At 44.5% G+C, this 14,753-nt stretch overlaps 1 pseudogene; it reads right to left on the minus strand.

Moving 5' to 3' along the window:
- Window positions 1-78: 78 nt before the first annotated feature.
- LOC135515569 (nuclear pore complex protein Nup107-like) overlaps window positions 79-14,753 on the minus strand; it is a 38,028-nt pseudogene continuing 23,353 nt past the window's right edge.

The following is a 14,753-nucleotide window of genomic DNA, read 5'->3' on the forward strand; positions in this document are numbered from 1 at the left end:
TCAAACCATCCTTATACTCTTCTAGATTCAGATAGGTATATGCATCCTGTCTGTGCATGGCCCAAAGACAAAACAATATTTCAGACACCTCACTTTTATTGTATACAAAATGCAGAAAATCATTCACTCCATTTACTTGAAAAAAAAAAATGTCCGGGTGGGGTGTATTTATGGTTGGATCTCGTACCCCAGCGGGTCTAGACCCTTATCCAATAAGAGAAGAGACGACTCCCTCATCTTCTGAAGGAACTTCCTCAGCTCATCCTTGGAGAACACCTGAAAGAGAGGGAGAACATAGTTAGCAAAAAAGAAGAGGAGGATGGGAAAGTAGACGAGGGAAAGAGAAGAAAGCAACACAGTGACAGGGAGAGATACTGTAAGATAGTGTTGATATTGTGTAGAGCTACAACGTTGAAGTGCTTTCTACTCTTTCTACTCCTGCATCGCTTGCTGTTTGGGGTTTTTAGGCTGGATTTCTGTACAGCACTTTGTGACATCAGCTGACGTATGAAGGGCTTAATAAATACATTTGATTGAAGCCGTCAGTCCAGGCTCACACTCAACCTCCGTCTACCCAGAGATTCAGCCTGACTGGCGGTGCGTTCCAATAGTCTAAAGTGGGCTCCTCTCCTAGTCTCATTGCCTTCATCAGTACTGATGTGAAAGAACTGGACAGGTGCCAGATGAAGGAGGAGAGGAAGCCACACTAGACTACTAGGTGAATGTCAATAGTGTTTCCTTGAAACCACAGTAGACTTGAGAAGCACCTCAGAGCAGAGTCGTCGCAGATTGTAGCAGACGAAGGAAAGGAGACAGGCGAGAGAAGAGGATGCCCTCAGGCCAGGTCAGACCCCAGGTCAGACCCCAGGTCAGATCCCAGGTCAGACCCCAGGTCAGACCATGGACATATCATGTCTAAACTACAGACCTCGTAGAGGCGGTGTTGGTCTGAGGCGATGATATCAGCCAGTCTGAGACTCTCCTGGTGGCGTTGTGTTCTCTGCAGTACTGTCTGCAACAGGAAGGACATCATGGGCAGACAGAGTCTACGAAGCAGCACCATCTGGTGGCCTCTCTCTGGGTCCTCCTCCGTATCCTGGAATAGAACCACAGTGGTAGAAGTAAGAACACCGTAGTCATGGAGACAGAGAGCTCTAATACAGGCTGACATGCTAACCCAGCGCTGAGCCCCTCATACCACCATTAATAGTCAGATATACAGACAGACCTGTCTGACGTCAACCATCCAGCCCCCGTCCACAAACAGCAGGACGTTGTAGATCCTCTCCTTCACGTCTTCAGTCAGAGCCTCCAGACGGCCGGTCCAGCTGTCATGTTCCAGCTACAGGACAAGGTCACACCTTTTTAGCGTTCTTTATCTGATCCAGGAACAGCTACACTAAAACAAATTTAACTCCTCACCAGTTCACCCATAACACAGAGACTGATCTGGGATCAGAGTATACTGTATACCTGGTAGAGGAGAAGGTCACACCTTTACTATCACTACGCTAAAATAATAGTATTGTTGGCATTAGCATTCTTCACCTGATCCAGGAACAGCTACACTAAACAAATTAAACCCTTTGGTGCACTATATAGTGCGTTTTAATTTTTTTTGATTCTTATTTTCAATGACGGCCTAGGAACAGTGGGTTAACTGCCTTGTTCAGGGGCAGAACTACAGATTTGTACCTTGTCAGCTCGGGGATTTGAACTTGCAACCTTTCGGTTACCAGTCCAACGCTCTAACCACTAGGCTACCCTGCCTCTAACCACTAGGCTACCCTGCCTCTAACCACTAGGCTACCCTGCCTCTAACCACTAGGCTACCCTGCCTCTAACCACTAGGCTACCCTGCCTCTAACCACTAGGCTACCCTGCCTCTAACCACTAGGCTACCCTGCCTCTGACCACTAGGCTACCCTGCCTCTAACCACTAGGCTACCCTGCCTCTAACCACTAGGCTACCCTGCCGCCCCTCCCACTCTAACCACTAGGCTACCCTGCCGCCTCTACACTCTAACCACTAGGCTACCCTGCCGCCTCTACACTCTAACCACTAGGCTACCCTGCCGCCTCTACACTCTAACCACTAGGCTACCTGCCGTTTTGGGTACCTGGTACTCGTTCTCCTTCATCTCGTAGGCCACCTTCTCAGTGAACTTGGCCTGAGCCGGCAGGCTGGGCTTCTGAGGGGGAGTTCATGTGATGGAACCACTCATTAAACGCCTCATGAGCTTCCTGTGGAGGAGGGAAGAGAGAGAGACACACACCACTTATAACAACTACAGGAGACCTCTCTAAAGACACTCAATAAACAGTCGAGCCAAATCACAGCGCTGCGAGAGCTCGTCCCCCCTCACCAGGTAAGCGGACGCACAGGTGTTCCCTGATGGCGTTCTCATCCTCTGCGGGAAGGGGCGTGTCCAGGCCTAGCTCCTCCCACTGGCGGTAGATCTCCCTCATGGAGTCCTCGGGGACCTTAGCGAACACCACCTTAGCTGCATGGTGTTTCTTACAGGCTGGAGGAGACGACAGAGAGAACAATGGATCAATAACATGGTTGATGTGTCAGTAGTGGAGGAGAACAATGGATCAATAACATGGTTGATGTGTCAGTAGTATGAGAGAACAATGGATCAATAACATGGTTGATGTGTCAGTAGTATGAGAGAACAATGGATCAATAACATGGTTGATGTGTCAGTAGTATGAGGAGAACAATGGATCAATAACATGGTTGATGTGTCAGTAGTGGAGGAGAACAATGGATCAATAATATATCCCATTTAGCAGACGCTTTTGTCCAAAGCGACTTACAAGTCGGCTGGGGCCACTACTTTTACATATGGGTGGCCCCAGCGGGAATCGAACCCACGACGCTTGGCGTTGCAAGCGCCATGCTCTACCGACTGAGCCACACAGGACCCTTATAACATGGTTGATGTGTCAGTAGTGGAGGAGAACAATGGATCAATAACATGGTTGATGTGTCAGTAGTATGAGAGAACGATGGATCAATAACATGGTTGATGTGTCAGTAGTACGAGGAGAACAATGGATCAATAACATGGTTGATGTGTCAGTAGTGGAGGAGAACAATGGATCAATAACATGGTTGATGTGTCAGTAGTACGAGAGAACAATGGATCAATAACATGGTTGATGTGTCAGTAGTACGAGAGAACAATGGATCAATAACATGGTTGATGTGTCAGTAGTATGAGAGAACAATGGATCAATAACATGGTTGATGTGTCAGTAGTGGAGGAGAACAATGGATCAATAACATGGTTGATGTGTCAGTAGTGGAGGAGAACAATGGATCAATAACATGGTTGATGTGTCAGTAGTATGGGAGAACAATGGATCAATAACATGGTTGATGTGTCAGTAGTATGAGGAGAACAATGGATCAATAACATGGTTGATGTGTCAGTAGTATGAGAGAACAACGGATCAATAACATGGTTGATGTGTCAGTAGTGGAGGAGAACAATGGATCAATAACATGGTTGATGTGTCAGTAGTGGAGGAGAACAATGGATCAATAACATGGTTGATGTGTCAGTAGTGGAGGAGAACAATGGATCAATAACATGGTTGATGTGTCAGTAGTATGAGAGAACAATGGATCAATAACATGGTTGATGTGTCAGTAGTGGAGGAGAACAATGGATCAATAACATGGTTGATGTGTCAGTAGTATGAGAGAACAATGGATCAATAACATGGTTGATGTGTCAGTAGTATAAGAGAACAATGGATCAATAACATGGTTGATGTGTCAGTAGTATGAGAGAACAATGGATCAATAACATGGTTGATGTGTCAGTAGTGGAGGAGAACAATGGATCAATAACATGGTTGATGTGTCAGTAGTACGAGAGAACAATGGATCAATAACATGGTTGATGTGTCAGTAGTGGAGGAGAACAATGGATCAATAACATGGTTGATGTGTCAGTAGTGGAGGAGAACAATGGATCAATAACATGGTTGATGTGTCAGTAGTGGAGGAGAACAATGGATCAATAACATGGTTGATGTGTCAGTAGTATGAGAGAACAATGGATCAATAACATGGTTGATGTGTCAGTAGTGGAGGAGAACAATGGATCAATAACATGGTTGATGTGTCAGTAGTGTGAGAGAACAATGGATCAATAACATGGTTGATGTGTCAGTAGTTTGAGAGAACAATGGATCAATAACATGGTTGATGTGTCAGTAGTAGAGGAGAACAATGGATCAATAACATGGTTGATGTGTCAGTAGTATGAGGAGAACAATGGATCAATAACATGGTTGATGTGTCAGTAGTATGAGGAGAACAATGGATCAATAACATGGTTGATGTGTCAGTAGTAGAGGAGAACAATGGATCAATAACATGGTTGATGTGTCAGTAGTATGAGGAGAACAATGGATCAATAACATGGTTGATGTGTCAGTAGTATGAGGAGAACAATGGATCAATAACATGGTTGATGTGTCAGTAGTATGAGAGAACAATGGATCAATAACATGGTTGATGTGTCAGTAGTATGAGAGAACAATGGATCAATAACATGGTTGATGTGTCAGTAGTATGAGAGAACAATGGATCAATAACATGGTTGATGTGTCAGTAGTATGAGAGAACAATGATCAATAACATGGTTGAGAACAATGGATCAATAACATGGTTGATGTGTCAGTAGTGGAGGAGAACAATGGATCAATAACATGGTTGATGTGTCAGTAGTGGAGGAGAACAATGGATCAATAACATGGTTGATGTGTCAGTAGTGGAGGAGAACAATGGATCAATAACATGGTTGATGTGTCAGTAGTGGAGGAGAACAACTCTCTCACACAGAAAAGCATTGATCTGTCTCACAGCCTTGTGTGTCACGTACCCAGGAACTTCCTCATGATGGCGTTGCTCTGTTTGAGGGCCTCAGCTCTCTGGGCGGGGTCAAACACCAGCCAATCAATCACATCGATCTTCCTCTGGTCCTCCTGGGGGGAGGGGGGGGTTACAGGGTTAACATGACCACATGGTGTGTGTGTGTTTCATACCGCTGAGGTGCCAGTGTCCAGTGTGTGTGTTTGTGTGTGTGTGTGTGTTTCATACCGCTGAGGTGCCAGTGTCCAGTGTGTGTGTGTGTGTTTCATACCGCTGAGGTGCCAGTGTCCAGTGCAGGGGTGAGGTCATGATGAGCGAACTCCTCAGTGTCTCTCTCTCTGATGTTCTCCACCACCATCTTAGTGACCGCTGCCACATCCAGACCTGGAAAGGACAGGACAGTTAGACACCTTTAACAGACTGCTGTCACATCCTGGCCACAACAGGACAGTTAGACACCTTTAACAGACTGCTGTCACATCCTGGCCACAACAGGACAGTTAGACACCTGTACCTTTAAAATGTGCAATATGCTCCACCATTTCCTGGTTGCTAAAATTCAAATCGTTCGCCTAATTTCAGTTCATATGACAAAATAATCAAGTACACTGTAGAGAATCATTGTACCATCGAAACCACTGAAATATATTTTCAATAACCAACAAATAATGTATTTTCAGCGGTTTGAAACCGTGTACAAGTCTTCAAACCATAAGTTGGCCCAACAGGGAGAAGAGTCCTCCATCCATCACTTCTGGAATTATTTGTAGAAAATGTCGAGGAAATCTAACACATTTTAAGTGTGGTCTTCACTGAGGTCCGGAGGACCAAATGTGGCCCAGCGGGGCCCCCCATCCCAGCAGCCTCGGTGTGAGACACTGACCTGCCTCCCTGGCCAGCTCCAGACAGCGTTGTCTCTGCTCAGCCTCGGTGACCTCCTCCAGGAAGAGAGCGTACTGGGCGGTGGCCAGGTCTGGCGGCAGGTGACTGACATAGAAGGCTATCAGATCAACGTGCTTCTCCCTCATCAACAGAGAGATGTAGGCCTTCAGGACATCCACTGATACCTCCTCCTGATTGGGTGGCCGGATTAGAGGGGGTGGGGCATGAGTGGAGAGATATGTGGATTGTGTGAGGAATGGTTGATGTTTATATAGGTGTATGACAACAGAAGTGTGTTTCTCTCGCTCTGTGTGTTTACTACTGTACCTACATGCCCAGGCTGAGGTAGAACAACAGGTGTGTGTGTGTGTGTGTGTTTACTACTGTACCTACATGCCCAGGCGGAGGTAGAACAACAGGTGTCTGTGTGTGTGTGTGTGTGTGTACTACTGTACCTACATGCCCAGACTGAGGTAGAACAACAGGTGTGTTTACTACTGTACCTACATGCCCAGGCTGAGGTAGAACAACAGGTGTGTGTGTGTGTGTACTACTGTACCTACATGACCAGGCTGAGGTAGAACAACAGGTGTGTGTGTGTGTGTGTGTGTACTACTGTACCTACATGCCCAGGCTGAGGTAGAACAACAGGTGTGTGTGTTTACTACTGTACCTACATGACCAGGCTGAGGTAGAGCAACAGGTGTGTGTGTGTGTGTTTACTACTGTACCTACATGCCCAGGCTGAGGTAGAACAACAGGTGTGTGTGTTTACTACTGTACCTACATGACCAGGCTGAGGTAGAACAACAGGTGTGTGTGTTTACTACTGTAACTACATGACCAGGCTGAGGTAGAACAACAGGTGTGTGTGTTTACTACTGTACCTACATGACCAGGCTGAGGTAGAACAACAGGTGTGTGTGTGTGTGTTTACTACTGTACCTACATGACCAGGCTGAGGTAGAACAACAGGTGTGTGTGTGTGTGTGTACTACTGTACCTACATGCCCAGGCTGAGGTAGAACAACAGGTGTGTGTGTTTACTACTGTACCTACATGACCAGGCTGAGGTAGAACAACAGGTGTGTGTGTTTACTACTGTAACTACATGCCCAGGCTGAGGTAGAACAACAGGTGTGTGTGTTTACTACTGTACCTACATGACCAGGCTGAGGTAGAACAACAGGTGTGTGTGTGTGTGTGTGTGTGTGTGTGTGTGTGTTTACTACTGTACCTACATGCCCAGGCTGAAGTAGAACAACAGGTGTGTGTGTGTGTGTGTGTGTGTTTACTACTGTACCTACATGCCCAGACTGAGGTAGAACAACAGGTGTGTTTACTACTGTACCTACATGCCCAGGCTGAGGTAGAACAACAGGTGTGTGTGTGTGTGTACTACTGTACCTACATGACCAGGCTGAGGTAGAACAACAGGTGTGTGTGTGTGTGTGTGTGTACTACTGTACCTACATGCCCAGGCTGAGGTAGAACAACAGGTGTGTGTGTTTACTACTGTACCTACATGCCCAGGCTGAGGTAGAACAACAGGTGTGTGTGTTTACTACTGTACCTACATGACCAGGCTGAGGTAGAACAACAGGTGTGTGTGTTTACTACTGTAACTACATGACCAGGCTGAGGTAGAACAACAGGTGTGTGTGTTTACTACTGTACCTACATGACCAGGCTGAGGTAGAACAACAGGTGTGTGTGTGTGTGTTTACTACTGTACCTACATGACCAGGCTGAGGTAGAACAACAGGTGTGTGTGTGTGTGTGTACTACTGTACCTACATGCCCAGGCTGAGGTAGAACAACAGGTGTGTGTGTTTACTACTGTACCTACATGACCAGGCTGAGGTAGAACAACAGGTGTGTGTGTTTACTACTGTAACTACATGCCCAGGCTGAGGTAGAACAACAGGTGTGTGTGTTTACTACTGTACCTACATGACCAGGCTGAGGTAGAACAACAGGTGTGTGTGTGTGTGTGTGTGTGTGTGTGTGTGTGTTTACTACTGTACCTACATGCCCAGGCTGAAGTAGAACAACAGGTGTGTGTGTGTGTGTGTGTGTGTTTACTACTGTACCTACATGCCCAGGCTGCGGTCGAACAACAGGTGTGTGTGTGTTTACTACTGTACCTACATGACCAGGCTGAGGTAGAACAACAGGTGTGTGTGTGTTTACTACTGTACCTACATGACCAGGCTGCGGTCGAACAACAGGTGTGTGTGTGTGTGTTTACTACTGTACCTACATGCCCAGGCTGAGGTAGAACAACAGGTGTGTGTGTGTGTTTACTACTGTACCTACATGACCAGGCTGAGGTAGAACAACAGGTGTGTGTGTGTGTTTACTACTGTACCTACATGCCCAGGCAGAGGTAGAACAACAGGTGTGTGTGTGTGTTTACTACTGTACCTACATGCCCAGGCAGAGGTAGAACAACAGGTGTGTGTGTGTGTGTTTTTACTACTGTACCTACATGCCCAGGCTGAGGTAGAACAACAGGTGTGTGTGTGTGTTTACTACTGTACCTACATGACCAGGCTGAGGTAGAACAACAGGTGTGTGTGTGTTTACTACTGTACCTACATGACCAGGCAGAGGTAGAACAACAGGTGTGTGTGTGTGTGTGTGTGTGTGTGTGTGTGTGTGTGTGTGTGTGTGTGTGTGTGTGTGTGTGTGTGTGTGTGTGTGTGTGTGTGTGTGTGTGTGTGTGTGTGTGTGTGTGTGTACTACTGTACCTTGAGCTGCATGCCCAGACTGCGGTAGAACAACACCAGGTGTGTCATGAAGCGCAGCAGGTGAGAGGGCAGAGCAGGACTCCTGGTCAACCAGTTACTGAACTCCTCCAACAAACCTGAACACACAAAACACTGTTTTATACTCTTTCACACAGCAGTAACATACCTGGTGACCAGAACCACAAAGTCACTCTGGATAGTGACTGACTACCTCATGTATCTGCATTAACCAGAACCACAAAGTCACCCTGGATAGTGACTGACTACCTCATGTATCTGCATTAACCAGAACCACAAAGTCACCCTGGATAGTGACTGACTACCTCATGTACCAGGTGACCAGAACCACAAAGTCACCCTAGATAGTGACTGACTACCTCATGTATCTGCATTAACCAGAACCACAAAGTCACCCTGGATAGTGACTGACTACCTCATGTACCTGCTGACCAGAACCACAAAGTCACCCTGGATAGTGACTGACTACCTCATGTATCTGCATTAACCAGAACCACAAAGTCACCCTGGATAGTGACTGACTACCTCATGTACCTGGTGACCAGAACCACAAAGTCACCCTGGATAGTGACTGACTACCTCATGTATCTGCATTAACCAGAACCACAAAGTCACCCTGGATAGTGACTGACTACCTCATGTATCTGCATTAACCAGAACCACAAAGTCACCCTGGATAGTGACTGACTACCTCATGTACCTGGTGACCAGAACCACAAAGTCACCCTGGAGAGTGACTGACTACCTCATGCATCTGCATTAACCAGAACCACAAAGTCACCCTGGATAGTGACTGACTACCTCATGCATCTGCATTAACCAGAACCACAAAGTCACCCTGGATAGTGACTGACTACCTCATGCATCTGCATTAACCAGAACCACAAAGTCACCCTGGATAGTGACTGACTACCTCATGCATCTGCATTAACCAGAACCACAAAGTCACCCTGGATAGTCACTGACTACCTCATGTATCTGGTGACCAGAACCACAAAGTCACCCTGGAGAGTGACTGACTCCATCGTGACTTTTGTCTGACTGTACGGTCATTCCATAGGCTGACACAGACATGGCCATGGACTTAAAATCACAGTCCAGTGAAAATCTCACTTTAAAAGTTATATTCTGTTAACTCATAATAAATAATGTTGTTGACTCATCCGATACTTATTTGTAGCCAAAACATGAATAAATTTAAAAAAAACTCAAATTTATATCTCAAACAGACCGTTTAAAAAAGCTTGGCATTTGCTCATAGAACCTGATGTCATGGTAGAACCTGATGTCATGATAGAACCTGATGTCATGATAGAACCTGATGTCATGATAGAACCTGATGTCATGATAGAACCTGATGTCATGGTAGAACCTGATGTCATGATAGAACCTGATGTCATGATAGAACCTGATGTCATGGTAGAACCTGATGTCATGGTAGAACCTGATGTCATGGTAGAACCTGATGTCATGGTAGAACCTGATGTCATGGTAGAACCTGATGTCATGGTAGAACCTGATGTCATGGTAGAACCTGATGTCATGATAGAACCTGATGTCATGATAGAACCTGATGTCATGATAGAACATGATGTCATGATAGAACATGATGTCACGGTGTTTAATTGGCTGCTCTTTAACATAATTAAAACAATAGTAAGGAAAATCGATTTAACTCACATTGTAATGAATTCTGGGTCCTATTTCATTAGAGGTAGACAGCTAGTTAACTAGACAGCTAGTTAAAGGTTAATAACAGACTCACCGTCCAGGTCACCCAGGAAACACTAGACAGCTAGTTAAAGGTTAATAACAGACTCACCATCACCCAGGAAACACTAGACAGCTAGTTAAAGGTTAATAACAGACTCACCGTCACCCAGGAAACACTAGACAGCTAGTTAAAGGTTAATAACAGACTCACCGTCACCCAGGAAACACTAGACAGCTAGTTAAAGGTTAATAACAGACTCACCGTCACCCAGGAAACACTAAACAGCTAGTTAAAGGTTAATAACAGACTCACCGTCACCCAGGAAACACTAGACAGCTAGTTAAAGGTTAATAACAGACTCACCGTCACCAAGGAAACACTAGACAGCTAGTTAAAGGTTAATAACAGACTCACCGTCCAGGTCATCCAGGAAACACTAGACAGCTAGTTAAAGGTTAATAACAGACTCACCGTCACCAAGGAAACACTAGACAGCTAGTTAAAGGTTAATAACAGACTCACCGTCACCCAGGAAACACTAGACAGCTAGTTAAAGGTTAATAACAGACTCACCGTCACCCAGGAAACACTAGACAGCTAGTTAAAGGTTAATAACAGACTCACCGTCTCCCAGGAAACACTAGACAGCTAGTTAAAGGTTAATATCAAACACTAGACAGCTAGTTAAAGGTTAATAACAGACTCACCGTCCAGGTCATCCAGGATAACTAACTTCTGGATAATGTGGTAGTGTTCTTTCGTCTCTTCCAGGACTTTCTGTGAAGAAGAGGGAAGGAGACATTCAGCATCTTTCACAGGACTATGGACTACTAATCCCTAAAACCGCTACGATGTAGATAGATAGTAGACTGGTGTGATGTAGATAGATAGTAGACTGGTGTGATGTAGATAGCTAGTAGACTGGTGTGATGTAGACTGGTGTGATGTAGATAGCTAGTAGACTGGTGTGATGTAGACTGGTGTGATGTAGATAGATAGTAGACTGGTGTGATGTAGACTGGTGTGATGTAGATAGCTAGTAGACTGGTGTGATGTAGACTGGTGTGATGTAGATAGCTAGTAGACTGGTGTGATGTAGATAGATAGTAGACTGGTGTGATGTAGACTGGTGTGATGTAGATAGCTAGTAGACTGGTGTGATGTAGATAGATAGTAGACTGGTGTGATGTAGACTGGTGTGATGTAGATAGCTAGTAGACTGGTGTGATGTAGATAGATAGTAGACTGGTGTGATGTAGATAGCTAGTAGACTGGTGTGATGTAGACTGGTGTGATGTAGATAGCTAGTAGACTGGTGTGATGTAGATAGATAGTAGACTGGTGTGATGTAGATAGCTAGTAGACTGGTGTGATGTAGACTGGTGTGATGTAGATAGCTAGTAGACTGGTGTGATGTAGACTGGTGTGATGTAGATAGATAGTAGACTGGTGTGATGTAGATAGATAGTAGACTGGTGTGATGTAGATAGCTAGTAGACTGGTGTGATGTAGATAGCTAGTAGACTGGTGTGATGTAGACTGGTGTGATGTAGATAGCTAGTAGACTGGTGTGATGTAGACTGGTGTGATGTAGATAGATAGTAGACTGGTGTGATGTAGACTGGTGTGATGTAGATAGCTAGTAGACTGGTGTGATGTAGACTGGTGTGATGTAGATAGCTAGTAGACTGGTGTGATGTAGATAGCTAGTAGACTGGTGTGATGTAGACTGGTGTGATGTAGATAGCTAGTAGACTGGTGTGATGTAGATAGATAGTAGACTGGTGTGATGTAGACTGGTGTGATGTAGATAGCTAGTAGACTGGTGTGATGTAGATAGATAGTAGACTGGTGTGATGTAGATAGCTAGTAGACTGGTGTGGTGTAGATAGATAGTAGACTGGTGTGATGTAGATAGATAGTAGACTGGTGTGATGTAGATAGCTAGTAGACTGGTGTGATGTAGATAGCTAGTAGACTGGTGTGGTGTAGATAGATAGTAGACTGGTGTGATGTAGATAGATAGTAGACTGGTGTGATGTAGATAGCTAGTAGACTGGTGTGGTGTAGATAGATAGTAGACTGGTGTGATGTAGATAGATAGTAGACTGGTGTGATGTAGATAGCTAGTAGACTGGTGTGATGTAGATAGCTAGTAGACTGGTGTGATGTAGATAGCTAGTAGACTGGTGTGATGTAGATAGCTAGTAGACTGGTGTGATGTAGATAGATAGTAGACTGGTGTGATGTAGATAGATAGTAGACTGGTGTGATGTAGATAGATAGTAGACTGGTGTGATGTAGATAGATAGTAGACTGGTGTGATGTAGACTGGTGTGATGTAGACTGGTGTGATGTAGATAGATAGTAGACTGGTGTGATGTAGATAGCTAGTAGACTGGTGTGGTGTAGATAGATAGTAGACTGGTGTGATGTAGATAGATAGTAGACTGGTGTGATGTAGATGCTAGTAGACTGGTGTGGTGTAGATAGATAGTAGACTGGTGTGATGTAGATAGATAGTAGACTGGTGTGGTGTAGATAGCTAGTAGACTGGTGTGATGTAGATAGCTAGTAGACTGGTGTGATGTAGATAGATAGTAGACTGGTGTGATGTAGATAGATAGTAGACTGGTGTGATGTAGATAGATAGTAGACTGGTGTGATGTAGACTGGTGTGATGTAGACTGGTGTGATGTAGATAGATAGTAGACTGGTGTGATGTAGACTGGTGTGATGTAGATAGATAGTAGACTGGTGTGATGTAGATAGATAGTAGACTGGTGTGATGTAGATAGATAGTAGACTGGTGTGATGTAGACTGGTGCGATGTAGATAGATAGTAGACTGGTGCGATGTAGATAGATAGTAGACTGGTGTGATGTAGATAGCTAGTAGACTGGTGTGGTGTAGATAGATAGTAGACTGGTGTGATGTAGATAGATAGTAGACTGGTGTGATGTAGATAGCTAGTAGACTGGTGTGGTGTAGATAGATAGTAGACTGGTGTGATGTAGATAGATAGTAGACTGGTGTGGTGTAGATAGCTAGTAGACTGGTGTGATGTAGATAGCTAGTAGACTGGTGTGATGTAGATAGATAGTAGACTGGTGTGATGTAGATAGATAGTAGACTGGTGTGATGTAGATAGATAGTAGACTGGTGTGATGTAGATAGATAGTAGACTGGTGTGATGTAGATAGATAGTAGACTGGTGTGGTGTAGATAGATAGTAGACTGGTGTGATGTAGATAGATAGTAGACTGGTGTGGTGTAGATAGCTAGTAGACTGGTGTGATGTAGATAGCTAGTAGACTGGTGTGATGTAGATAGATAGTAGACTGGTGTGATGTAGATAGATAGTAGACTGGTGTGATGTAGATAGCTAGTAGACTGGTGTGATGTAGATAGCTAGTAGACTGGTGTGATGTAGATAGATAGTAGACTGGTGTGATGTAGATAGATAGACTGGTGTGATGTAGATAGATAGTAGACTGGTGTGATGTAGATAGCTAGTAGACTGGTGTGATGTAGATAGATAGTAGACTGGTGTGATGTAGATAGATAGTAGACTGGTGTGATGTAGATAGCTAGTAGACTGGTGTGATGTAGATAGTAGACTGCTACGATGTAGATAGATAGTAGACTGGTGTGATGTAGATAGATAGTAGACTGGTGTGATGTAGATAGCTAGTAGACTGGTGTGATGTAGATAGCTAGTAGACTGGTGTGATGTAGATAGATAGTAGACTGGTGTGATGTAGATAGATAGTAGACTGGTGTGATGTAGATAGCTAGTAGACTGGTGTGATGTAGATAGCTAGTAGACTGGTGTGATGTAGATAGATAGTAGACTGGTGTGATGTAGATAGCTAGTAGACTGGTGTGATGTAGATAGTAGACTGCTACGATGTAGATAGATAGTAGACTGGTGTGATGTAGATAGCTAGTAGACTGGTGTGATGTAGATAGCTAGTAGACTGGTGTGATGTAGATAGCTAGTAGACTGGTGTGATGTAGATAGCTAGTAGACTGGTGTGATGTAGATAGCTAGTAGACTGGTGTGATGTAGATAGCTAGTAGACTGGTGTGATGTAGATAGCTAGTAGACTGGTGTGATGTAGATAGCTAGTAGACTGGTGTGATGTAGATAGCTAGTAGACTGGTGTGATGTAGATAGCTAGTAGACTGGTGTGATGTAGATAGCTAGTAGACTGGTGTGATGTAGATAGCTAGTAGACTGGTGTGATGTAGATAGCTAGTAGACTGGTGCGATGTAGATAGCAGTAGACTGGTGTGATGTAGATAGCAGACTGGTGTGATGTAGATAGTAGACTGGTGTGATGTAGATAGTAGACTGGTGTGATGTAGATAGTAGACTGTTGTGATGTAGATAGTAGACTGTTGTGATGTAGATAGTAGACTGTTGTGATGTAGACTGGTGTGATGTAGATAGATAGTAGACTGGTGTGATGTAGATAGATAGTAGACT

Source organism: Oncorhynchus masou, chromosome 27 (assembly GCF_036934945.1).
Source record: "Oncorhynchus masou masou isolate Uvic2021 chromosome 27, UVic_Omas_1.1, whole genome shotgun sequence".
NCBI classification, from domain to species: domain Eukaryota; kingdom Metazoa; phylum Chordata; class Actinopteri; order Salmoniformes; family Salmonidae; genus Oncorhynchus; species Oncorhynchus masou.